Source organism: Sapajus apella, unplaced genomic scaffold (assembly GCF_009761245.1).
Source record: "Sapajus apella isolate SASKATOON/1434 unplaced genomic scaffold, GSC_monkey_1.0 scaffold58, whole genome shotgun sequence".
Lineage (NCBI taxonomy): Eukaryota > Metazoa > Chordata > Mammalia > Primates > Cebidae > Sapajus > Sapajus apella.
Window position 1 is genome coordinate 4,786,706 of NW_022436998.1, and position 26,800 is coordinate 4,813,505.

The 26,800-nt window shown below is 41.3% G+C and overlaps 1 protein-coding gene and 1 pseudogene across 4 annotated transcripts in view; one reads left to right on the plus strand and one right to left on the minus strand.

Annotated features, from left to right (window-relative positions):
• The window catches only part of HTR7 (5-hydroxytryptamine receptor 7), a 113,501-nt gene that overhangs the window by 29,423 nt on the left and 57,278 nt on the right, over nt 1-26,800 (plus strand). The window lies entirely within an intron of this gene.
• Nucleotides 13,790-14,367, minus strand: LOC116528342 (annotated as a pseudogene). Its single transcript, XR_004258992.1, has one exon. The product of XR_004258992.1 is annotated as a 40S ribosomal protein S10 pseudogene (transcript).

Genomic DNA, 26,800 nt, shown 5'->3' on the forward strand with positions numbered 1-26,800 from the left:
TCTAATAATCCTTTGAGTTTCTGCAGTATCAGTTATGATGCCTTCTTTTTCATCTCTGATTTTCTTTGTTTGGGTCTTCTGTCTTATTTCCTTAGTTCAGCTAAAGGTTTGTCAAGTTCGTTTATGTTTTTAAAAAAACCAAGATTTCATTTTGTTTGTCTTTTACATGGTTTTCTTCATTTCAATTTCATTTATTTCTGCTCTGATATTTTTCACATCTTTTTGTCTACTAATTTTGGGTTCTGTTTTTTCTTGCTTTTCCAGTTCTTAAAGATGTATTGTTAGGTTGATTATTTAAAGTTTTTCTACTTTTTTGATGTATGCATTTATAACTATAAAGTTCTCTCTTATTACTTCTTTCACTGATATGTTGTGTTTCCATTATCATTTGTTTCAATAATTTTTTCAATTTGCTTCTTAATTTCTTCATTGACCCACTGGTCATTCAGGAATGTATTATTTAAGTTCCACATGTTTTTGTGGTTTCCAAGGTTTTGCTTATTGTTTATTTCTTGTTTTATTCAATTGTGGTCAGAGAAGGTACATTATTTCAACTTTTTTGAATGTGTTAAGACTTGCTTTGTATTCTAACATATGGTCTATCCTTAAGAATGATCCTTGTGCTGAGGAGAAGAATGGGTTCTGCAGCCATTGGATGAAATATTGTTTAAATATCCATTAGGTCCATTTGGTCTGTAGTGCAGATTAAGTTCTATGTTAGTTGATTTTCTTTCTGGGTCATCTGTCTAATGCTGAAAGTGAGGTGTTGAAGTCTCCAGCTATTATTGTATTGGGGTTTATCTCTCTCCTTAGCTCTAATATTTTCTTTATATATTTGAGTCCTTCAGTGTTGGGTACATACGTATTTACAATTGTTATATCCTCTTGCTGAATTGACCCTTTTATCATTATACAATGACTTTCTTTGTCTCTTTTTATGATTTTTGTCTTGAGATCTATTTTGTCTGATGAAAGTATAGCTGCTCTTGCTCTTTTTTCCATTTGCATGAAAAATCTTTTTCCATTCTTTATTTTCAGTTTATGTACGTCTGTATAGGTAAAGTGTGTTAGGGTGTTTCTCGTAGGCAACAGAATATTGGGTCTGTTTTTTTAAAAATCCATTCAGCCACTGTGTGTCTTTTTTGACTAATTTTTGTTTTAATTTTTATTTTTAGTAGAGACATGGTCTTGCTTTGTTGCCCAAGCTAGTCTCAAATTTCTGAGCTCTAGCAATTCTCCCTCCTTGGCCTATCAAAGTGCTGAGATTACAAGTGTGAGCCAACAAATCCAGCCTCTTCTGTGTGTTTTCATTGGAGAGTTTAGTTCATTTATATTCATTGTTGTTATTAATAAGTAAAGGCTTACTCCAGCCATTTTTTATTTATTTTTGGGTTGTTTTGTGTTTTTCTTCCTTCTTTCCTTCCTTTCTATCTTCCTTTTAGTGAAGATTATTTTCTCTAGTGGTACGGTTGAATTTTCTTTCTTTTTATTTTTTGTATTTGTGGTATTTTGTTTTGTTTTGTGCAGTTAATATGAGGCTTGTAAATAATACCTTACAACCCAGTATTTTAAACTTATGACAACTTAATATTGATTGCATAAACAAACAAGCAAAAACTATTAAAAACTCTACACTTTACCTTTATCTTCTGGCTTTGAAACTTGGTGTTCTTTCTATTTATGTCTTATTGTACTGTCTGTGCCTTAAAAAGTTACTATTTTTATCAGTTCATCTTTTAGTCTTTCTACTCAAGAGGTGAGTAGGTAACATACCACAATTACAGTGTTATTATAGTCTGTGTTTTTCTGTTTACTTATTATTACCAGTGAGTTTTGTACCTTCGGATGATTTTTTATTGCTCGTTTACATCCTTTACTTTTGGACTGAAAAACTTCCATTTTCTTGTAGGACAGGTCTGCTGTTGATAAAAATACTTCAGCTTTTGGTTGTCTGGGTAGGACTTTATCCTTCATATCTGAAGGATATTTTTATTCTAGGGTAAAATATCCTTCAGATATGAAGGATAAATAAAGATTTGGATGTATTATTCTAGGGTAAAAGTTTTTTTCTTTCTTTAGTATTTTAAATATGTTATGCCACTCTCTCCTGGCTTATAAGGTTTCTACTGAAAAGTCTGCTACCCAGGCTGGAGTGCAATGGCGCGATCTCGGCTCACCGCAACCTCCGCCTCCTGGGTTCAGGCAATTCTCCTGCCTCAGCCTCCTGAGTAGCTGGGATTACAGGCACGCACCACCATGCCCAGCTAATTTTTTGTATTTTTAGTAGAGATGGGGTTTCACCATGTTGACCAGGATGGTCTCGATCTCTTGACCTCGTGATCCACCCGCCTCAGCCTCCCAAAGTGCTGGGATTACAGGCTTGAGCCACCGCGCCCGGCTCCTCTTGCTATTTTTACAGTCTTTTCTTTATCTTCAACCTTTGGGAGTTTATTAAATGCTTTCATGTACTCTTCTTTGAATTAAATCTGCTTGGCATTCTTTAATCTTCTTTTACTTGGTTATTGATGGCTTTCTCTAGGTTTGTGAAGGCCTCTGTTATCCCTTTGAATAAACTTTCTACCCCTATCTCTCTTTCTACCCTACATCAAACCACATTAATTCCCTTGGCTGTCCTGGTTTGTCTCTCACTAGGTCATGTGCCCCCCAAGTCCATTGGCTTTGAACCCAGCACAGCACTAGGCTTGCCTTGGAGTTGCAGTCCTTGTGAACTAGACTGCCTTTCTAGTTTGTTTAAGACCCCAGAGCACCTTAGCCTGCAGTGGCAAGGCTTGCTGGAACTCACGTTCTCACTGCATGGACGATTCCCCTCTGGCTAGGGTTGGTTTAAATGCTCCCTGCATTGATTTCAGCTGAGTTCTGACCGGGGTTGCTTTTCACAGTGACAGACAGCAGTAAGTTCCAATGCAAAGTCCCACAATCACTGTGCTCTTTCTCCCCCAAGTGCACAGATTCTCTATGCTTTGGGGCTGCTGCTGGGGGTTGGGGGAGGGATGGCATTAGCAATTCAAAAGGGTCTTTCCTACCCTTTTCAGTGCCTCTTTCAGTGATATGAAGTTAAAATTAGGCACTGTGATTGCTCACTTGTTGTTTGGTTCTTATGAAGGTGCTTGTGTGTGTGTGCGTGCGTGCGTGTGTGTGCATGCCTGTGTGCGTGTGTGTGTGTGTGTGTGTGTGTGTGTGTAGATAGCTGTTAAACTTGATGTTTCTTCAGGGAGGATGATTGGTGGAAGCTTGTATTCAGCCATTTTGTTCCACCTCCTACTCTGTGACTTTCTTATGAGATGTAACACATCATTTTATTCCACATAAGCCTCAATTTCCACATTGTAAAGTTGGGTTTATAATACCTTCCTCATAGGGTTTTTTGATTTTTTTTTTTTTTTTTTTTGAGATGGAGTTTTGCTCTTGTAGCCATGCTAGAGTGCAGTGGCACAGTCTCAACTCACCACAACCTCCGCCTCCTGGGTTCAAGCGATTCCCCTGCCTCAGCCTCCCAAGTAGCTGGGATTACAAGCATGCATCACCACACCCAGCTAATTTTTGTATTTTTAGTAGAGACGGGGTTTCTCCATGTTGGTTAGGCTGGTCATGAACTCCCGACCTCAGGTGATCTGCCCACCTCTGCCTCCCAAAGTGCTGGGATGGTTAAGCTTTTAAAAATCTGTATGCCAGGGAGCTTTTTAAAAATCACTGTAAGGCCGGGCGCGTAATCCCAGCACTTTGGGAGGCCGAGGCGGGTGGATCACGAGGTCAAGAGATCGAGACCATCCTGGTCAACGTGGTGAAACCCCGTCTCCACTAAAACTACAAAAAATTAGCCGGGCATGGTGGCGCGTGCCTGTAATCCTAGCTACTCAGGAGGCTGAGGCAGGAGAATTGCCTGAACCCGGGAGGCAGAGTTTGCGGTGAGCCGAGATCGCGCCATTGCACTCCAGCCTGGGTAACAAGAGCGAAACTCTGTCTCAAAAAAAAAAAAAAAAAAAAAAAAAAAAATCACTTGTAAAGAGATTATAGACAGTCCCCAATTTAGGATGGTTCCACTTATATTTTTCAACTTTTTAGTGCTTCAAAAGCAATATTCATTGAATACCTTTTTATCTTATTATGAATGAGGTTGTGTCTGGGTAAACCCACTGTAAGCCCATCGTAAGTCAAGAAACATCGTATTGCCTTTACTATATAGTGCTAGGATGTTACAATTGTCCTTTGAATTGACAGACTCAGTGGGACTGTCTTGTAGGATCTATGTTGATATTTTGTTCTGTGTGTAGCACTAGTTCAGCTACTTGGGATCTTTTTCCTGTATGTATAAAACTCACTTTTAGTTCTTATTCCAAAGGGTTAACTCAAGAAAATTACTAGAAAACACATTTCTTATAGCAGCTATCCCCCTTTGTAAGCCAGGATGTCTGGCAGTGTCCGGATCTTTGCACTAAACACTAATGGTGGTCTGAAGTCATGTTCAACAACTCTTTCCCTCAAAACTTTTCTCCTCAAAAATTCTGAACATTGTTCACATTCTTCCTTCTCATCCCTACTCCCCCGCCAACAACTAAATAAAAAGAAAATTAAAAAGCCATCACACTCTTAAATTTCCAGGGACCACTTAAAAATCTTTATTATTTCATTATGCAGAACAGCTTATCTTTTTTTAGCCTGACTCACTCATCAGACTAGCCTAGAGCCATCCCTTTCACAACCTAAACGTTGTGCCATCCCAAACAAAAGAATGACATATTCTCCCAAGGGTGAATTTCTGCACTTTCCCAGCATGCAGAAGCAGCTTCTGCAAGAATTTATTTCTTTTTTTAAATAGCAGATTTTCCTTCCTAATAAATGTAGATATGGTTATGATTAATAAAATGCAAATTTGCCTAAGAGCATTTAAGCTATTATAGTAGCTTTTTGTCATTCTGTATTTTCTGAATCAACTGATACTAAAAGTAAAATCACTACTAAATGTGGGCTAGAAAAATGTTTTGACATTTAAAAAGGGTTTTTTTTTTTTTTTTTTTTTTTTTTTTTTTTTTAAAGATGGGACTCTCTGGGATAAGCGTTTTAGTTTATGAAATCCTTCCCCAAAGCTAGTGGGAAGCTAGCTGATGCCAGTCTGAATGATTCCTGGTCTGGGGTCTGTGATGGTATGTGTGTTTCTTATTAGAAGGTTATGGCCTAAGAAATGAGGCTGAACTCAGTCCAGTGTCAGGGAAAAAGTGATCTCAGAAACCAAGAGGACAATTAGAGTGGGTTGGCCCCAGAAATAGAAACCAACTATCACGCAAAGCTTTCGTGAGGCAATTTGGGGTTCTAACACTACATTATCTACAAATCACTGGATATTTGAGGAGAAATTAAAAAGGGGTGAAATACTCTGTTCAAACAAAAGGTTTGAAACCCAGCATATTCCTGTGGGCTTTGGGTCCCCAGCCCTAGGCATCTCTGTTTAAAGAGGCAGCTTAGTGATAAGGGAGGGGGAGAGAATTTCTAAGAAGGGGTAGGAATGTAGAGTTACATTTATATATATTTTAAAAAGTTTTTGTTGTCGTTTAGCAGCTTCAGTGAGGTATAATTTCAAGATCATAAAATTACTCAGTGTAAGTAGATATAGATTAGTATATAGGTCAGTTATTTTGAGTGAATTTGTAGAGTTTTGTATCTATCAACACAATTCAGTTTTAGAACATTTTTAATATCTCTTACTTAATTTTGTGTTGCTATAGCATAATACCTGAGACTGGGTAGTTCATATGTATTAGTCCATTCTCACATTGCCATAAAGAATTACCAGAGGCTGGGTAATTTATGAAAAAAAGTTTAATTGGCTCATGGGTCCACAGGCTGTACAGGATGCATGGCTGGGGAGGCCTCAGGAAACTTTCAATAGTAGGCATGTCTTACCTGTCCGGAGCAGGAGGAAGAGAGATGGGGGGAGGTGCTACATACCTTTAAACAACCAGATCTCATGAGAATTCACTCACTATCATGAGAACAGCAAGCGGGGAAGTCTGCCCCCATGATCCAGTTACCTTCCACCTGGCCTTTTCTCTAACACTGGGGATTATAATTTGACATGAGATTTGAGTGGGAACACAAACCAATCTATACTTTCTAAACACTAGAAATTTATATAGGTGACTGTTCTGAAGGATATGAAGTTGAAGAACATGGTGCCAGCATCTAGTGGGGGCCTTTGTGCTACATCATTCCATGGCAGATGGTAGAAGAGTAAGAGAGTGTGAGAGCACGAGGGGAAGCAGGGGCCAAACTCACTTTTTTTTTTTTTTTTTTTTTTTTTTTTTTTTTTTTGAGACAGAGTCTTACTCTGTTGTTCAGGCTGGAGTGCAGTGATGCCATCTAGGCTCACTGTAACCTCTGCCTCCCTGGTTCAAGCAATTCTCCTGCCTCGGCCTCACAAATAGCTGACATTATAGGCCTACAGGTATGAGCCAGGGCGCTAACTCACTTTTATATCAAGTCTACTCTTGCCATAACAGTGTTAGGTTAATGAGTGCAGAACAATGTTGCATTAATGAAGGCAGAGCCCTCATGACCTAAACACCTCCCATTTGGCCTCACTTCCCATCATGGTTTCACGGGGGATTGAGATTCCAACATATGAATACATTTAAACCACAGCAGCCCCCAAAAGTTCCTGGTGTTCTTTTATAGTCTATATCCACTTCTGTCCTCTAGTTCCAGGCAACCACTCATTTACTTTCTGTCTATAGCTTTGCCTTTTCTGGAAATTTCATATAAACAGACTCATAAAATATGTATTGTTTTGTGTTTATCTTCTCTTACCTGACATAATTTTGAGGTTCATGGATATTGTAGTATATATCAGCAGCTCATTTTATTTTCTGAATAGATTATGTTGTATGGGTATAGCATATTTTGTTTATTCTTTCAACAGTTGAAAGACATTTGAAATGTTTCCACTTTCTTGCTATTATGAATAGTTATGAACATTTATATACAAGTTTTTCTGTGGACTGACAACCAAAATGAGTGATTAAGGCACAAGTCTCTGCTTATTGAGGTTTATTGGGCAAGCTTCAGGGCTTGCCCAGGAAAAACTTGAGTCACAGAAGCACCTATGGCTTTTTCCAAAGAGGTTCTCAGGAAGTTTAGTATTTATACATTTTTCTTAAAGGAGGTAGGGGATGGGGGAGCAATGAGACAAATGATTACATATGTGAGAGTTTAGTCAGTACCCAGTAAATCTACATCTTAGGAAGATAAGGTGAACATTTGAAGAGGGAATAGAGGAAGCAGATGTCTCAGGGCTGAAGGAATGATTAATCTCATCTTATCTCAGGGAGGGGTGAAAGCATGATTAATCTTGTCTTTGTTGTGTACTTACGAAGATAAGCTAATAGTCTTTTGAAAGGACTAGTTTCTATTTAGCCCTTAGGGAAGAAAGCCTGATGGCTCCCCTGAGGATGGGGACATAAGGAGGTGTGTCCAACTTCCCATCCCACCATGGCTGTGAACTTAGCTTTTAAGGTTTCTCTGGGGTTTTCTTGGCCAAGAGGAGGTGTGTTCAGTCAGCAGGGGGATTAGAATTCTTTTTATTTCTCATTTTCCCTCTTTTGGCTAAGATTGGTCAGAGGCAGCCTCAGTGGCCAAACTTTTATTTTATTGCATGTTGTTGCTGAGGTTGTGTGGCTATTTGCTTCAGGTCTGTCCTGTCCCTTAGTGAGGTCCTTATAGCCAAGGGACATGGAGGCAAAAAACTTACAGCCAATTTAAGTGTTCTAGGCCAGATGGCAATAGAGGTGGGCAGGCACTTATCAATGCCTAAAACCTTTTATGCAATGTAAGAGCTAAAAACCAAAGCCAAAAAGCCAGGTTATTTGGAGGGTCTGAATTAATTCTATCCCTCAAAATCAGACTTTACTGTCTTATGTGTTCACCTCTTCCAAGATAGTCCCTGGGCTTAGAGGGAGGGTGCATGTATAGTTTTAGTGGCAGGGGATTGGCAACGAGAAACAGATCAGGCTCAGTGGGATTTCAAATTAGGGAGATTCATAGGCTGTTTTGAATCATCTATAGTCTTCAAAACACCACAACTTCAATTTAGAAGAAGTGAAACAACAGGGAAATAAATAGCATTAAGAATTTGACAAAAGAGAATTTATATGTCAGAATGGAAGAGGAACTTATTCCGTTAGAGCGATAACTAAAAACATTATGAAGAAAATTATAACTAGGTTCTTTTTTAGAGACTCACTGCAGAAAAATAATAACTCAAAAGTCACCACTGGAATCCAATAATAATTGTGTTATAGTTTTCCTTTGAAATAGAATTTGTCTCTAATCCCTCCTTTTTTACTAAAAAGAAATGATAGGCCAATTTATGTGCAAAATAAGTTTTAGGAATGCTCATGAATCGTTTCCAAATTTTGGAGAACTCAGAGAGAAAGGTACATTCTGCTCACAAGAGTATGCTTTACAATTAGAGTGGCAGCCTTCCAAATAGGACATTGTCCTTTCACCTTGGAGCTACCATCCACAAACCAAGCAGCTCTTTGTCAGTCAGGCGAGAGCTGCTTACTGGGCAGTGTAAAATCCAGGAGCTCCTCATACAGTTTCAGAGTCAGTCTTAGGAGAAAGTAGCTCTCTGCTCTTGAGATCTCCTTGTTGTACACTCCAGATAGCATCATCCTATATAAACCATTTCCATTTTATTAGGGAACGCTAGGCACTTCAATTGGGCACTGGTATCCCCATTAGCATAGGGGTAGCTTCAGTTAATGCCCTGTAGCAAGGCAGTAAATGCTTCTCAAGTGGAACTTCTCTTAAAGTCTCAGTAGTCATCATTTGGGAGGTGCTCACAGGCTTTTGCCGTAACCTGCAATAAATGCTCTACAAAGGGCTTTCAAAGTACAGAATTTGTTCCCACCAGCATTCTAGCATCTACTCTACACTCTGTGGGCTTCAGCAACCTTACTGGTTCTCATTTAGCATGTCCATTTTGTTTTCTTCAACTTTTAAGTTCAGGGGTACATGTGCAGGATGTGCAGGTTTGTTATATAGGAAAATGTGTGCCATGATGGCTTGTTGCACAGATCATCCCATCACCCAGGTATCAAGCCCAACATCCATTAGCTATTCTTCGCAATGCTCTCCCTCACGCCCCCCACAAAAGGCCCTAGCATTTGTTGTCCCCCTCCCTGCACATGCCCATTTAATATTACTCGAGGGGCTCATTTGCATGCTTTCTGTTTTATAGTACGAGCGAGGTAGGGGAAACATCCCCCAGTCAGATACAATATCCATTTTATAAACATGTAGGTAAAGGAGACATAATCACTTTACAAAATGCCTGTGTAAACATTCCAACTTTTGCCTGTAATCCCAGCACTCTGGGAGGCTGAGGCAGATGGATTGCCTGAGGTCAGGAGTCGAGACCAGCCTGTCCAACATGGTGAAACACTGTCTCTACAAAAAATAGCCAGGTGAGGTGGGGGGGCCTGTAATCCCAGCTACAGGCACGCGCCACCGCGCTCGGCTCAAATTGGTAATCCTACAGTTTTACATTCTGATTCCAGAAATTTCTTTTATTACCATTTTGCCCTTTCTGTTGAAAAGGACTTCGGTTCCCAGCAGGGGGTTAGGCAAGGTAATTAGGCCCTTTTGTCAGTCTATATCTTGATTCACCTGCTTCACCCTTGCCTCATGCAATTATTGGTCAGCTTTCTCATTGTAATCTTTGTCTTCTTTTTAAAAAAATTTCTCCAATTTTTCTCCCAAACCAGTAAATAAATAGGTTTGGGGCCCTTTAATGCTGGTGAACTAGCAAAGTCCCTTTGGCCCATTCAACCCTTGGTGGTGGTGTACTAATACCTTGGTTTTAACCCCATCAATTTCTATTTTATTCATTTAATTTCTTAATAACCATCTAAAGACTTCCGCCCTGATGGGATGAATCCCATGATTCTCCTCTCTGATTTCTTCTGTGAGTCTCATTGTTTTCCTATAGTTGTTTTCTTTTTTGACCTTATTTTTTAGACCAACCATTTAAAAATTTCCACCTTCCTGGAATGAGTCCTTGGACTTTCCCTTTTGCTTTTCCCCATGCTCTTGTTAATTACCTTAATGTTTCATTAGCATCTGTAAGACCCCTGAGGGGAAGCTGAAACAGCCAATTTGCTGTGGCTTCTTATGTTATTCTGGAACAACACTGGGAGTAGCATCACATGGGGAGCCCATTTGGAAGGGCACCTTTAACCACAGTGTGTATCATGACCTAGGTAGTGGGCATATTTGGTGGGTGAATATTCCTGTTATCATAAAATGAGCCCCCCATGGCTTACAAACCATATCAGTGGCTGCATCTGGCGTGCTCTGCTTGGCATTTCTAGGTAGAGTTGGACACAAGATACATGAGGTAATGCAAGCTAATAAGGAAAAAGAAACATTCAAAGCCTTGGTTATTGTTATCTATAATAGCTAAAATGAAAGTAAAAGAGGCCGGGCGTGGTGGCTCAAGCCTGTAATCCCAGCACTTTGGGAGGCCGAGGCGGGTGGATCACGAGGTCAAGAGATCGAGACCATCCTGGTCAACATGGTGAAACCCCGTCTATACTAAAAATACAAAAAATTAGCTGGGCATGGTGGTGCGTGCCTGTAATCCCAGCTACTCAGGAGGCTGAGGCAGGAGAATTGCCTGAACCCAGGAGGCGGAGGTTGCGGTGAGCCGAGATCGCGCCATTGCACTCCAGCCTGGGTAACAAGAGTGAAACTCCGTCTCAAAAGAAAGTAAAAGAATGTGCTGGGTTGGGCCAAGCTCAGATGTGGGACTGTCTGATCTCATACCACTAGCCTGGAAGCCACCCAGAAAAGGGAAAGATAGACTGGGCAACAAAAAGTGCCTCTGAGACCTGTGATTACCAAGAAGTTAGCTAATGTGAGGGAAGGGCACTTCTTAGGGCTTTTATCCAGTCTGCCAGGGAGGGTGTGAAATGGAGTCGTTGTCTGGGGTGAATACCTGAGGTTTGTCATCTCACGCCAAGGAAATAGAGTAGGTGGGCACAAGAAGTGGGTTTAGGAGCGGAGGTTTAATAGGCAAAAGAAAGAGAAAGAACAGCTCTCTCTCTTGTGAGAGAGAAGAACACCTGAATGGGACTTCTGGCCCACTGTGGAGTGCAACAGATTTTATATACAGGCTTAAGGAGGCAATGTGTGATTTACATAGGGCCCATAGATTGGTTGGACCAGGTGCGATGTTTACATAGTTGGTGAGGAAGCTGGTCATCCCACCCTAATCTTATTATGCAAATAGAGTCTTTGCCTGGCCAGTGCCATGTTGTCTTTTTCTTACTGTACGTGGTTTGGCAAAGAAGGGAAGATGGAGTGGCCATTTTGAATGTGCCTAACCCCAGGTTGCCATTTCCTATTGGCACAGCTTCCAGCATTCACCCTTGCAAACTTCTAGCTTGCTTGTCTATATCTGAAGCTTGATTTTACAGGCTGCTCTTTGTTAGAAAATAAATGATTTGGGGGCTGCTTTTCATGCAAAGGAAAACCTTACCAAGGACTCCCAAACCCTCACTGTCTAAATAATTATTTATTTATTTATTGTTTTTTGAGACAGAGTCTCTATCACCCAGGCTGGAGTGCAGTGGCATGATCGTGGCTCACTGCGACCTCTGCCATCCGGGTTCAAGTGATCCTGTGCCCTCAGCCTCCTGAGTAGCTGGGACTACAGGTGTGTGCCACCATGCCCTGCTAATTTTTGTATTTTTAGTAGAAACAGGGTTTCACCATGTTGGCCAGGCTGGTCTTGAACTCCTGATCTCAGGCGATCCACCCACCTCATCCTCCCAAAGTGCAAGGATTACAGGTGTGAGCCACCGTGCCCAGCGTAATAATTTCTTTCTAACTTCTATATTAGCTGTTCTCTAAGAATACTCTCCTGTCAATCTGTATCACATATGCCCATCTGTGATTTTTCAGTAGTGAGCTGTGGGTCCTGCATCAACCTACACATCTTTTTTCCACTCTGCCATATTTAAAATGCATGATACTACTCCAAAATCAGTTACTCTTACAATCCATTTTAGTAAAGGTTTTTTAGGAAGCTGATGATACTCATGTACAAAATGGAACAGTTCCTTCACATTATGCCCTCTGGGTTCATAAGTTACTTGGTTTTGCCCTTCCAACACATTAGCTACCTTCTTGGTAATCACAGGTCTCAGAGGTACTTTTTGTTGCCCCGGTCTATCTTTTCTCTTTGTGGGTGGCTTTGAGGCGAGTGTCTGAGATCAGACAGTCCCACATCTGAGCTTGGCCCAACCCAGCACACTTTTTAACTTTCATTTTAGCTATTATAGATAACAATAATCAAGGCATTGAATATTTCTCTTTTTCCTTATTAGTTTGCATTTCCTCATGTGTCTTGTGAACCAGTTCCCCAGGAGCTGGATCCATTGCAGAACTTCATTGGTAACTTTTACCTTTAGCAGCTTCATACCATGGATGACCCTGTGACCAGATAGGAATCAAGGGTTCCTATCTGTATCATTTTTTCTTCATTTTGAAGCAACCTTTATATAGTCTCTAAACTAGACAAAATTACTTTTTCTTTAGTAAAAACCACATCCTCATGTTTTTATAACCTTTACCAAAAACACATCTTCGTTTCTTTATGGACTATGCATGCAGAGTTCTCTTATATCTAGTAGTTTTAATTATATTTATTAACAACTATTCTAACTCTTAGTAACTCCTAATTTATGGTGAAAAGCCTGGGATTACTTAATTTAACATGGTGTTTAGATTTTAAATTACTAAAGAATTTTACAACTAGTTTTACTTGTCAAAGATTACTAAACTCTTATGAGCTAACAGATATTTGAGCGAGCATATTTTTCTGATATTTGATTTAAGCACTAACTTTTCTTGAAGCCTATTGATTAGAGCTCTTTCATAAAATTTGGTATTGAAACTTCACATAGGCCGGGTGCAGTGGCTCAAGCCTGTAATCCCAGCACTTTGGGAGGCCGAGGCGGGTGGATCACGAGGTCAAGAGATCAAGACCATCCTGGTCAACATGGTGAAACACCGTCTCTACTAAAAATACAAAAAATTAGCTGGGCATAATGGTGCGTGCCTGTAATCCCAGCTACTCAGGAGGCTGAGGGAGGAGAATTGCCTGAACCCAGGAGGTGGAGGTTGTGGTGAGCCGAGATCGCGCCATTGCACTCCAGCCTGGGTAACATGAGTGAAACTCCATCTCAAGAAAAAAAAAAAAAAAAAAAGAAACTTCACATACACATGACATATAAAACATATAGATACAAATAAGCAGATCTTATAGAATTATAAGATTTTTCATTTGTCAGGTTTCAAAAAATTTCTCTCCCCCACTTTAGACTACCAGTCTCTTTATTACTGGTTTCATAACTTAAACAATTATTAGCTAGGCAACTCTACATTTCCATCTCCAAAGACATGACTGTTAGGTGAGATAGAACTTAGAACAAAACAAAGGCAAACAAGGTTTGTTACGTAAACTTTAAGACACTGTCTTCTCCATAGTTAAACTTCCTAGTGGTTTGGGTGCAGAGACAAAGATGCTCTTGCAAATGGAGGTTTCCTTTAAAGGTGTAAATTTCTTTCACAAAGACATTCAAAGACTGATTTAACTTAATAGGTGTTCCTTTTCAACTTAGCTTGTGTCTTATTTAGATAACTGGCTTCAGAGTGGAGTACTTTAAGGAAAAGGGCCAATAAAGCATGCTTTTTTTTTTTTTTTAAGTTTTAGCTGTAAGTTTATTCAATGCAAAATAATCCTCTCCAATTTTACTGAGGTGGCTGACCATGTCCACGACCAAATCCGCCTCTAAACTGGAATTCGGTTGCTGACCCAGCCCCCACCTCGGCTGTCCTGTCAGCACCAGGTGGCACAGCACTCAGTCTGTAGGTATCTCTGTCGGCTTCCCCTCTCATGAGTCTTGCAGGTTGCTCACCTTCCAGACCTTTAGGCCGAGGCCTGCCTGTCTCTGGATGGCTGCGGCGTAGGGTGGCAGGCATGATCTCTGGGGGCAGATGGAGGTAATCACGGAGATACTGTATACCCTCACTGGTAAGGCACCAGTAGAAATGTCTCCAGGCAAACTGTTCCTTCACATAGCCTTGGGACTTGAGAGACTGCATGGCCTTCATGACATGAAGGTTGGGCACGTTCTTGTCTGCCAGCTCCGGGTGCTTAGCCATGTGGACATCCTTCCTGGCCACCATGACTCCCTCCTTAAAAAGGAGCTCATAAATGGCAATCCGGTTCTTCTTAGGCATCAACATCATAAGGTGTGCAGGCAAGGCCCAGAGGAGTCAAGCCCCCGCTTCTTGAAGGTGGCAGACCTCAAACCGAAGGGCTAAGGCCTTCGCACCCTGTTTCCTACCAACCACTCCTCCCCAAAACTAGAGCTCCAGGGCCAAGCACGGAGGCAGTCGGGGGAGTCCTGTCCCCAAGGAAAAAACATGTCGGCGGGATGCTGTCTCTCTAGTCTCGTCTGGCTCGTCTCTGCCACACACTGGCTTCATCCTTCCCTCATCCCTCAGACAATCTCCGCCTACCAGCAGCCCCCCTACCCCATAAAATAGGCCTCCAGCCCCTGTCGCTACTTAGAAATGGGTGTGTGGGGAGTGGGAGAGAGTTCCCTTGCCCACATTCTGGGGAGAAGCAGCCGCTAAGGCTGCAGGATGGCCCGGATAAAGCATGTGGTTTTTAGGAACCAAATCATGCTTTTCTTATCCAAACATGCAAAGAAACGAGTAGTTCCCTATAGTAATGACCATTTCCTGTAAACTACTGTCCTCAACCACCCCTAACATCATAGCTATTGGCTGACTCACCAGCCAATGCACTCACCAATGTCAAGTCCTTTCATGGTACAAAGTAATACCTGGTACCCCGCAAAAGCCAGAAACCAGGTAATGCACTATAAAAGAGTGCAGACCTTTAGACCTGAGAGGCATCTGTCTGCTTACAACTCTTGGGTTTTCATAAGGAAAAACAAAATTTGCTCCCAACAGAGGAATCTTTGTCACCTCTTCTCTTTTCCCCAGAAGATCTTCGGTTGTGAGAAATTCCTCCTCTTCTTTTTGGTCCCTTCTATGGCAATGAAGGTTGCAAGAGGAAGGAGGAACAGACAGAAGCAAATGGAGAAACAGAATTCAGGAAAAAAAAAAAAAAAAAAAAAAAACCAAAGACAGGATTCAAAAAGAGGAACAGCAAAAAGGTCTTAAAAAAAAAAAAAGAAAAGAAATTGTAATTATAGCTTAGATATCAGGTTTTAATGAAGTTGACTTCTAACCATAGAACTCTTTTAAAGAAAAAAATCCTTTCAGATCTCTTTTTACCTGGGCTAAACAGCTGATATTCCTGGCCTTTGAACTCCTTTACTAAATGTAAAGAGGTGGGGAGGGGTGGTGGCTCATTTTGTTCAGCTCGGGGTTTTTATGCATACAGGATGGGGGACGTGGCAGGTCTGGGTGGTTTTGGAAAAAACAACGCTTGGTGGGGGAAACAGGGAAGTGTAGTCCTCATTTAGGGCCGAAGTCACAGGCTTGCAGTGGAACCCTTGCTAGGGACTCCATTTAGGGCCATAGTCACAGGCTTGCGGGTAGAACCCTTGCTAGGGACTGCTCCACCCTCTTCTACCCAGTATTTTCCTGCCTCCTGTTCGTATCATTATGACTTAGCCAAGGACACACGAAGTAACTCCAAAGCAAGGCAAAGCAGTCCTCATAAAGATCCAGAATTATTATAGTAGGTAGCTAGCCAGACATGAGCAGGGCAGGAGGGGGTCTTCTCTCCACCCCCTGCACCCCACCCGGAATGTCAGGCGACCATCAAATGATGGTCAAGTGGTTGTTAACACACTCTCTAAAATAATTGGTCACAGCCAGAGCTAGGAAAAGGCAGTCCCCTGACAGGGAAAAACGCCTCAAGTGAGATGTGTACAACTCCATTAAACATACTGTGCATACTCCCCTCCCAGGCACTGGCAGACCACTGTGCATGTGAAACCCCCACCCCAAGAGAGAATCAGGGGAGAAGGGACACAAGACCCTCATATGCCAACAACCCTCAAACCCTAAGTCAAAGGTCAAATGGCACACTTGATCCCTCAAGTCACCTGCTTAGCCCTCTTCCAAGTGCACTTTACTTCATTTCATTCCTGCTTTAAAGCTTTTAAATAAACTCTCAGTCTTACTCTAAAACTTGTCCTGGTCTCTCCCTCTGCCTTATACGCCTCAGTTGAATTCTTTCTTCTGAGGGGGCAAGAATTGAGGTTGCTATAGGGCCACACGGATCTGTTGCCAGTAACAGAATGACCCCAAAGACAGCTGAAAAAAAAAAAGTGGCAACAAATGGGGTACAACTCATTTCTATCTAGCCATATTCTCTAGGGTCTCAGCTTCTCAGCTGGCCATCCATACAAAAAGGTCCAAAAACCACCATATGCCCCACAGATGGAAGACAGGAAATCAGAAGATGTCTGTGGAAGGGAAAAAGGATCAATAAGTGGCAAAAGTCACACAAATATCAAACCAAAAGGACTGATTCCATGATCAAGAATTTTAACTACCAGACTACAAAATGGAGCAGCTTCTATTGTTACTCCCACATGGAATCGAAAGCAGGCAGTTTGAGTGTACAAGGGATTTTAACTTTGTTTCAGGTCAGATTTTGCTCTTTAAACAGAATTTTTAAGGCTAGCAATTACACTATTATGTGTTCTTTTAAAAATTTAACATCTCCATCAATTGCTTAGAATAAGAGATCTATCTCTAAAATATTTTTTTTATTTCCAGTAGTGTACTTAGTTCCAATAGTGACTCAGTTCAAAAGCCTCTTCATTTAAAGTCCAAGTGGTAATTTTCCAGGTTTTTACCATATATTCCTGGAGAGGGCATAGAGGAAGCAATCCCCATGATCCTCCAAAATTCTCTCTCAGAAATAGACTTAAGATAGCAAAAGACTACAAAAGCCCTGGAGGGATGGGACCTTTTAAGTCAAAACTCCTCTCAAGAGCTTGACACATTCAGCACAGTGTGCTACTTAAAATACTATGTATCTCGGACTCCCAGACTTTTCAAATTGGCTGCGGGGCCCTGAAAAATCATGCTCCCTAGATGGCAGAGACAAGAAAAGTAACCCAAGGACATAAAACAAGATGAGTGGGAAAACTCATCCAGTTTCCCTCTCAGGAGCCTGCAGCAAAGTTTGTCTTAAGAGACACCGATCTAGTCAGAACCACAAAATGGACTAGTCTGCAGGGCTGGCTTGAACAGCAGGCTTATAGGGATTCTAGGCCCATGTTTTCTACCCTATGGCACTGCTCTTTATGAGAAAACAACACAGAAAGACAAAGGAAAATGGCAACAAAAAAGGTTATTTCTGAGAGGCAAGGGGTCAAACAATATGAACATTCACACCATAAAGTACCAAAAGTACCCCAGTCACTACACCCCAAGACTAATTCAAATTCCTTTTTCCCAATAATCAAAACTTTGAGACCAAACACTGATTTTTAACCATCTGTTCAATCAATTTGCACAGAGAGGCCAGAAGGCTCACTAATAAGAAGTTCTTGCCCATTTGCTGGCTTGTGAGTTTCTGAGGTCAAGAGTTCGAGACCAGCCTGACCAACATGGTGAAACCCTGTCTCTACTAAAAATACAAAAAATTAACTGGGCTTGGTGGCACACGCCTATAATCCCAGCTACTCGGGAGGCTGAGGCAGGAGAATCATTTGAGCTTGGGAGGTGGAGGTTGCAGTGAACTGAGATTGTGCCATTGCACTCCAGCCTGGGCAACAAGAGCAAAACTCTGTCTCAAAAAAGAATAAAAGTAAAGAAAATTAATTCACAAAAGGCAGATTAATAGGAGAAGTAGTATACAATTTATTTAATCATGAAGACTCTTAGCTAATCTTTCCTAGATCCGAACTAGGGAAGGTCTGGCTGGGCCACTTTAAAATATGTCAAATAAATTTATTTTGAGGGTAAAATATTGATTTCTTTTAAATGGCTGGTGTTTCTAGGGTTGGAGCTTGACTTTTGGCAGCTATGGAGTTTTAGTCAACATTGTTGGTGGGAGTAAGAATTGGTCAAATCTAATGGAAGATAGACCAAAACAAACAAAAAAACGGAAGAAGTGATTTCATAATTTACCTATAGTTGAGATCTCTGAGCATAAGGATACATTACAGACAGCTGGCAATAAACCTTCACCTTCAGCTACCAAATCTCAAAATGAAACCTCAGACCAGCTCTTTACCTGGAATTGGGGCCCAAGCTGAAGACTGCTCTCCATTGGAAGTCAGCAAACTCTTTTTTCTGAGACGGAGACTCATTTTGTCTCCCAGGCTGGAGTGCAGTGGCACAATCTTATCTCACTGCAACCTCTGCCTCTTAGGTTCAAACGTTTCTTCTGCCTCAGCCTCCCGAGTAGCTGAGACTACAGGTGCGTGCCACCATGCCCGGCTAAATTTTTTTTGTATTTTTAGTAGAGATGGGGTTTACTATCTTGGCCAGGCTGGTCTCGAACTTCTGATCTCGTGTTCTGCCTTCCTCGGCCTCCCAAAGTGCTGGGATGACAGGTGTGAGCCACCATGCCCTGCACAAACTCCTTCTTTTAGAGGAGTTCTATGGCAAAATAAACCTTGAATCTGAAGTGAAAAATTTCAGGAGACAGGGAACCTCAGGAGAAGAGAGCAGCTTTGGAGCCTTAGTGATAGACACAATCTGTCAGAGAGAATCTCTTGCCAGCACTGATAGGAGAACTGCTTTGGGTCAAAGGGGCTGATTTCTTCTCCAAGATTCCTTCACAGTTAATAAAATGACTACTAACACAAGTGATCGAGTCATAAGTCTCAAATCTTGGAACTTTATTGAGCCACCTCGAGGGTATGCCTAGGAAAAACAGAAGTATCTATGGCTGTTTTTTACAAAGAGGTTCTCAGGATATTTAGTATTTATAGATTTTCCTTAAAAAGGCAAGAGGGTGGGACAGCAGTGAGTCAAATGTTTACACACTTGTGAGAGTTTAGTTAGTACCCAGTAAATCTATATTTTACATAAGATAAGGTGAACTTTTGAAGAAAAAGGGAATAGACAAAACAGATGTCTCAAGAAAGGGTGACATAAGGATTAAACTCATCTTATCTCAGGGAGGGGTGAAGGAATGATTAATCTCATGTTGTATTTGTTCTGTACCTGTGAAGATAAGCTAGTAGTCTTTTGAAAGGACTAGTTTCTATTTAGCCTTTAGTAAAGAAAGCCTGATGGCTGTTAGTGAGGGTGAGAGGGTGGGAGTATAATAAGGCGCGGCTGATCCCCTATCCCTACGGCTGTGACTCAGCTTCCAGGGTTTCTCTAGGGTTCCTTTGGTCTACAAGAGTTCTGTTCAGTCAGTTGGGGGCTTAGAATTTTATTTTTATTTCTTAGGACATTGTTTTCCCTGATGTGCCCAGGTCCTTGGCCTCTCTTGCCCCAAGAATTGGGGAAGGGGTCCCTGGAGGCGCGGTGAGCTTACCGTTCGAATAAATATTGCGGACCCAAAGAGTTTAGCAGAGAGCGATTTATTAGGCAGAGAGAGAGAGAGAACCCAGGCTGCTGTGGGAGGGGAATCTGGAGAGGCTATCCATATAGATAAGGAGCAGTGGGTTTTCAACCCTGAAATTATTGCCGCCCCTTCTCGTCCACTGAGGGGAGTTCTTTCAGACGTTCTCTGGAGTGATTGATCTTTGACCCTGATACCGGATTGGCTACTTGGCCCACATCACAGCCCCCTTTATTTTTTTTTTTTTTTTTTTTTTTTTTTTGAGTCGGAGTTTCGCCCTTGTTGCCCAGGCTGGAGTGCAATGGCGCGATCTCGGCTCACCGCAACCTCCGCCTCCTGGGTTCAGGCAATTCTCCTGCCTCAGCCTCCTGAGTAGCTGGGATTACAGGCATGTGCCACCATGCCCAGCTAATTTTTTGTATTTTTAGTAGAGACGGGGTTTCACCATTTTGACCAGGATGGTCTCGATCTCTTGACCTCGTGATCCACCCGCCTCGGCCTCCCAAAGTGCTGGGATTACAGGCGTGAGCCACCGCGCCCGGCACAGCCCCCTTTTTCCAGAGCTTTTCTCGGGCTTTTTGAACAAGGAAGCACACCTGGATTTTCCACCCCGCCGGCGTGTGGGAAAGTCAGATGAAGAACTGAAGAACTGTAGGTTCCAGGATCAGGGCGTGGATGGAGGTGTGGTGCTGGAAAATTCCTGCCTTTGAAATCATGCCCCTTGTGGACTCCGGAAGAGAAGTTTTTGTTCCTTAACACAGTCCCTCAGTATCAGTATGGAAGAACAAAGATGAAACCACCATAGAATCTCACCAGTGGACAGCTGGGGCTGTTAGGGGTTTTGATCTGATGCAAACAGGTACCCACACCCAGCAAGGCTCAAAGTATTTCTCAGTAGCATTGGCTCTCAACCCAGGCTCTTATAAAAATCACCTGGGGTTCTCTTTGTTTATTTTTCCAGACAGGGTCTTGTAACTGTCCAATGAGTTCACCTTGCCCACTGCCTAGGCAGAGCCGATTATCAAGACAAGAACTGCAGTAGAAAAAGAGTAATTCACACAGAGCCAGCTGTGCAAGAGACATGAGTTTTAGTACTTAAATCAGTCTCTTGGAGCATTCAGGGATCAGAATTTTTAAGGAAAATTTGGTGGGTGTCAGGGTGGGGAGCAGTGAGTCAGAGGAGGTCTCATTGGCTGGGTCAGAGATGAAATGATAGGGAGTTGAAGCTGTCTTCTTGTACTGTTAGTTCCTGGGTATAGGCCACAAGATCAGATGAGCCAGTTTATCAATCTGTGTGGTGCCAGCTGATTCATTAAGTGCAGGGTTTGCAAAATATCTCAAGCACTGATTTTAGGTTTACAGTAGTGATGTTATCCCCAGGAGCAATTTGGGGTGGGTGCGAATCTTGTAGCCTCCAGCTACATGACTCCTAAACCATAATTTCTAATCTTTTGACTAATTTGTTAGATCCACAAAGGCAGTCTGGTTCTTAGGCAAGAAGGTGGTTTGTTTAGTGAAAGGGCTGTTATTATCTTTGTTTCAAAGTATAAACTATAACTATGTTCCTCCCAAAGTCAGTTCAGCCTTCACCCATAAATGAACAAGGACAGCTTGGAGGTTAGAAGCAAGATGGAGTTGGTTAGGTCAGATCTCTGTCACAATTATAAATTATCTCATTTATAATTTTGAAGTGGTAGTTTCAGTCTTACTGTGTCACCCAGGCTGGAGTTCAGGATCACGGCTCACTGCAGCCTCAACCTCCTGGGCTAAAGAGATCCTCCCCACTCAGTCCCTGAGTTGTTGGGACTCAGGCATGTGCCACCACACTTGGCTAATTTTTTATTTTTAGTTTTGTTGAGGTGGGGGTTTCACCATGTTGCTGAGGTTGGTCTTGAACTCTTGGGCTCAAGTGATTCTCCCTTCTTGGCCTCCCAGAATGCTGGGATTAGAAGCATGAACCACTGTGTCCAGCCTGGGAATATCTTAAAAAATACCTATACCTGGGCCCCAGCCCAATCCAATTTAACCAGACTATCTGCAAGTGGGGCTTAGGCTGTAGGAGTTTTTAAAGCTCCCAGGTGTTTCTAATGATACCTACATTTGAGAATTTCTGTGGGAAACCCAATGTTGCTTTGAGCAGGATTGTACCCACTCCTGAATGAGCTACATAAAATGAAGATACTGTTAGCTTTTGCAAACATGGCTTCTTCTGCTGCTTGAGAAAAATTGGAGAGAAAATAATAACTCCCATTTTTTTTAGCCTTCTTTAAAGGATGTGCTGTGGTTTGAATGTTCTCTCCAAAACTCTGTTGAAATTTATTTGCCATTTTGATGGTATTAGGAGGTGGGACCATTAAGAGGTGATTAGACCATGAGGGCTCTACCCTCCTGAGTGAATTAATACCATTATAGTAAGAATGGCCTCCTGATGAAAGTGAGTTCCACCCCCTTGGGCCCCCTAAACCCTCTCATGCTCTCTTGCCCTTTTGTCTACTGCCATGAAATGGTGCAGCAAGAAGGCTCTTGCCAGAGGTGAGTCTCTCAGCCTTGGAATCCCCAGCCTCCAGAACTGTTAAGAAATAAATTTATTTTCTTTATGAATAATCCAGTCTGTGATATTCTGTTATAGCAACACAAAATGAACAAAGACAGCATGTGACCTCATTGAATTAACCAGTTATCTTCCCTGATAGTTCATTCCTTTTTTACATGTGAGGAGACAGAGACTCAGAGCCATTAAACAGTTTCCTCAAAACCACATAGTCCATAAGGGGAAGAGTTTTTCATTCTCAGAGAATTAGCATTCTTTATGCAAAAGTCCTGGAAACCTTTATTATTGTCTTGTAAAAGCCTTCCCAAAATGCAAAGAATGGAAAAGAGGCCTCCGAGTTACCACAATGTATGACCCTGCAGAATAACATTAAAACTCTTACTTTGTGTTCTTAGAATAGGTTTTTCATTTAGATTATGGCTAATTTTGGTACAATTCTAACAAGTTTGCTTATCTGGTTTCCCAGTTGTCAGATTAGAAGCAGAAAATTAGAAAAGGGAGATGGGTTGCTCACAATAGACACATTAAAACTGCAATACATGGAGCCAGAGCTCCATGGTGGAGCAAGAAAATAGTTTCCTTCTCTGTAAAATGTGTGAGTTGAACTGGTTAATCTCTGAGGCCCCTTACAGCTCTAAAACTCAATGTGTTTAAGATAAAAGCTATAAAAGGCTTCAGAAAAACATGTAAGAATGAAAAAAACCTGGAAATTTGGACCCAGTGTTAGAGTAATAATCCTAGAAAATTTGGCTGCTTTTGAGGACATACCTGTTTCATAGACAGTGCAGTACTTGATGTTTGTGATTATGGCACTGAATCATCAAGATAAGATTAAAATTTGTTTTTTAATCATTTTAGAGACAGAGTTTTGTTCTGTCACACATGCTGGACTAGAGTGGCACAATCATAGCTCACTGTAACCCCAAAGCCCTGGGCTCAAGAACCCTTTCACATCAGCCTTCCGAGTAGCTGGGACCTACAGGCACTTGCCACCACATCCGGCTTGTTTAGAGACAGTGTCTGGCTATGTTGCTCAGGCTGTTCTGGAACTCCTGACCTCAAAGTGCCGAGATTACAGGTTTGAGCCACCATACCTGGTCTAAAATTTGTTTTGTGAGTGCTGTTTCAGAATGCAAGAAAGCACACAAATTACTTTTGAAATATTACACTCTTTTCAAAATTTTGTTATTTAAACATCCACGGGTTGGAACATTTATGTTGTGGGACAGTTTCCCTGATATATTTCTCATTGATTTATGGGACTTTTGTTCCCTGATAGAATAATTCAGATAGTTGTGACAGTATCTTGCATCTGTTTATTGCTTGTAAACCAAAAACAAAATCCTGAGCTTCTCCCAGCCGTCTGAATGGAACCCTCTGCCCTCTTCTTGGCCAAGGGCATCCAAAGTTAACCTGAAAAACCAGTTCAGGCCATGAGGGCAAGGAGGAGGTTGGACATACCTTTTGGAATTCAGAAAAAGCTGACTAGCATTGACATCAACATAGATCTTAAGTCTGATAAGAAACATTTATACAATCTATTATCTCTGAAGCCTGCTACCAGGAGGCTTCACCTGCATGATAAAACCTTGCTCTCTATAACTCCTATCATAACCCAGACAGTCCTTTCTATTGATAGTAATCCTTTCAACCAATTGCCAATGAGAACATGTTAAAATCTATCTATGACCTGGAAGCACACACTCCCCCCTCCGCTCCAAACCCCTGCAAGCTTTGAGTTGTCTCCCCCTTCCAATATACCAATGTAAATCTTACAGGAATTGATTGATGCATTATGTCTTCCTAAATGTATAAAAGCAAACTGTATCCTGAACACCCTGGGCACATGTCATTAGGACCTCCTGAGGCTGTGTCACGGGTGCATCTTTAACCTTGGCAAAGTAAAGCCTCTAAATTGATTGACACCTGTCTCAGATACTTTCGGGTTCACAGCTTTATACCAATTCAGAGCATTTTTCTTTAAATCTTCCTCTTGCTTTTGTAGACTCCTATCTTGCCAGCTCCTATCTTCTTACTTCTAGTTTCACACCAAAACTTTAATATTTTCTGCCTTTATCATTTGTTTCATTGTTATCATTCAGAGAGCTTCTAAATGTTTGTACTTCTGCAATTATCTCCTTAGAAAATGGTGGTGGACATGGCCGAAGGTGGTTTCTTTTTTTTTTCTTACATATAAATGTTTATGAAAAGTGAGTTTATGCTGTAGTTATAGTTTCATGTCTTTTTTTTTTTTTAATTTAGGAGAGAAGAGAATCCTTGTGTATTGTTGTTGGTTTGTAAATTGGTACATTTATTATGGGAAAAAGTATGGAGGTTTCTCAAAAAATTAAAAGTAGAGCTACCATATGATCCAGGAATCCTACTACTGGGTATATACTCAAAGGAAAGTAAATCAGTATGCTGATGAGGTATCTGCATGCTTATGCTTATTGCAACATCATTCACAATAGTCAAGACGTAGAAACAACCTAAGTGCCCCACAACAGATGAATGGATAAACAAAATGTATATATTGTCATGTGCTGCTCTGTTTTGGTCAATGACAGACCGAATATGTAACAGTGGTTCCGTAAGATTTTGACAGAGCTGAAATTTTCCTATTGCTTTCTGACATTGTGGTCATCTTAACATTATAGCACAATGCATTACTCACGTATTTTTGGTGATGCTGGTGTAAATAAACCTATTTCACTACCAATCATGTAAAGGTATAACATATACAATTATGTATAGGCTGGGTTCAGTGGTTTATGCCTGATCCCAGCACTTTGGGAGGCTGAGGTGGGAGTATGACTTGAGCCCAGGAGTTTGAGATCAGCCTACACAACACAGGGAGACCCTATCCCTACAAATAATAATAAAAAATAGCCAGGTGTGGTGGTGTGCAGCTTTAGTCCCCGTTACTTGGGAGGCTGAGGTGAGAGAATTGCTTGATGCTTGAGCCAGGAGGGTTGAGGCTGCAGTCAGTCATGACTGCACCACTGACTCCAGCCTGGGTGATAGAGCGAGACACTGTCTCAAAAAAAAAAAAAAAAATTAAAGAAAAGCAAAAAATAAAAATAATGTACAGTACATAGTACTTGATAATGATAATAAATATGTTCCTGGTTTGTATATTTACTATACTATACTTTTAATTATTATTTTAGAGTGTACTCCTTATACTTATAGAAGAAAAGTTAACTGTAAAATAATCTCAGGCAGCTCCTTCAAAAGGTATATTCCAGAGGAGTTATTTTTATCATAGGAGATGACAGCTCCTTGTATGTTGGTGTCCCTGAAGACCTACCTTCCAGTGGGACAACATATGGAAGTGGAAGACAGTAATATTGATGATCCTGACCCTGTGCAGGCCGAGGCTAGTATGTGTGTTTGTGTCTGTTAATATTGGTTATTGTGCCGGGCACAGTGGCTCACTCCTGTAATTCCAGCACTTTGGGAGGCTGAGGCAGGTGGATCACGAGGTCAGGAGTTCAAGACCAGCCTGGCCAAGATGGTGAAACGCTATCTCTACTAAAAATACAAAAATTAGCCCGGTGTGGTGGTGGGCACCTGTAATCCCAGCTACTCGGGAGGCTGAGGCAGAGAATTACTTGAACCCGGGAGGCAGAGTTTGCAGTGAGCTGAGATCGTGCCACTGCACTCCAGCCTGGGTGACAGAGTGAGACTCAGTCTCAAAAAGAAAAAATAATATATCGGTTATGTGGTTTAAATTTGGTTAATATTGAGTGTCAACTTGATTGGATTAAAGGATGCAAAGTATTTTTCCTGAGTATATCTGTGAGGGTGTTGCCAAAGGAGAGTAACATTTGAGTCAGTGGACTGGGAGAGGCAGATCCACCCTCAATCTGTCTGGGTACCATCTAATCAGCTGCCAGTATGGCCAGAAGAAAGCAAGCAGAAGAAGTTGGAAGGACTAGATTTGCTAAGTCTTCTGGCCTTCATCTTTCTCTCATCCTGGATGCTTCTTGCCCTTGAACATCAGACTCCAAATTCTTCAGCTTTTGGACACCAGTAATTTCTCAGGGGCTCTTGGGCCTTTAGCCACAGACTGAAGGCTGCACTGTTGGGCTTCCCTACTTTTGAGGTTTTGGAACTCAGACTGTCTTCCTTGCTCCTCACCTTTCAGATGGTCAATTGTGGGACTTCACCTTGTGATCGTGTGTGTTGATATTCCTTAATAAACTCCTCTTTATATATACATCTATCCTATTAGTTCTGCCCCTCTAGAGAACCCTGACTGATACAGTGTCTTAGCTGAGGTACATGTATACTCATCTATAATTCCTAGCTGATCTTTGTTTTTTTTTTTTGTTTTCAGCTTTCTTAAAAATTGTTTTTCAAAATATTATTATTTTTTTTCTCTATATACAATGTATATATATATATATATAAAGTTAGAAATATTAGTGCACTACTATAAGTAATTTCTGAGTATTAAACTCTTTTTACATTCTTGGAATTTTCCTCTTCTATGGTTATTAATGATTCTTTTAGTTTATTTTCAAATTCTTTCTTTTTTTTTTTTTTTTGAGATGAAGTCTCTTTCTGTCACCCAGGCTGGAGTGCAGTGGTGCGATCTCAACCTCTGCCTCCCAGGTTCAAGTGATTCTCTTGCCTTGGCT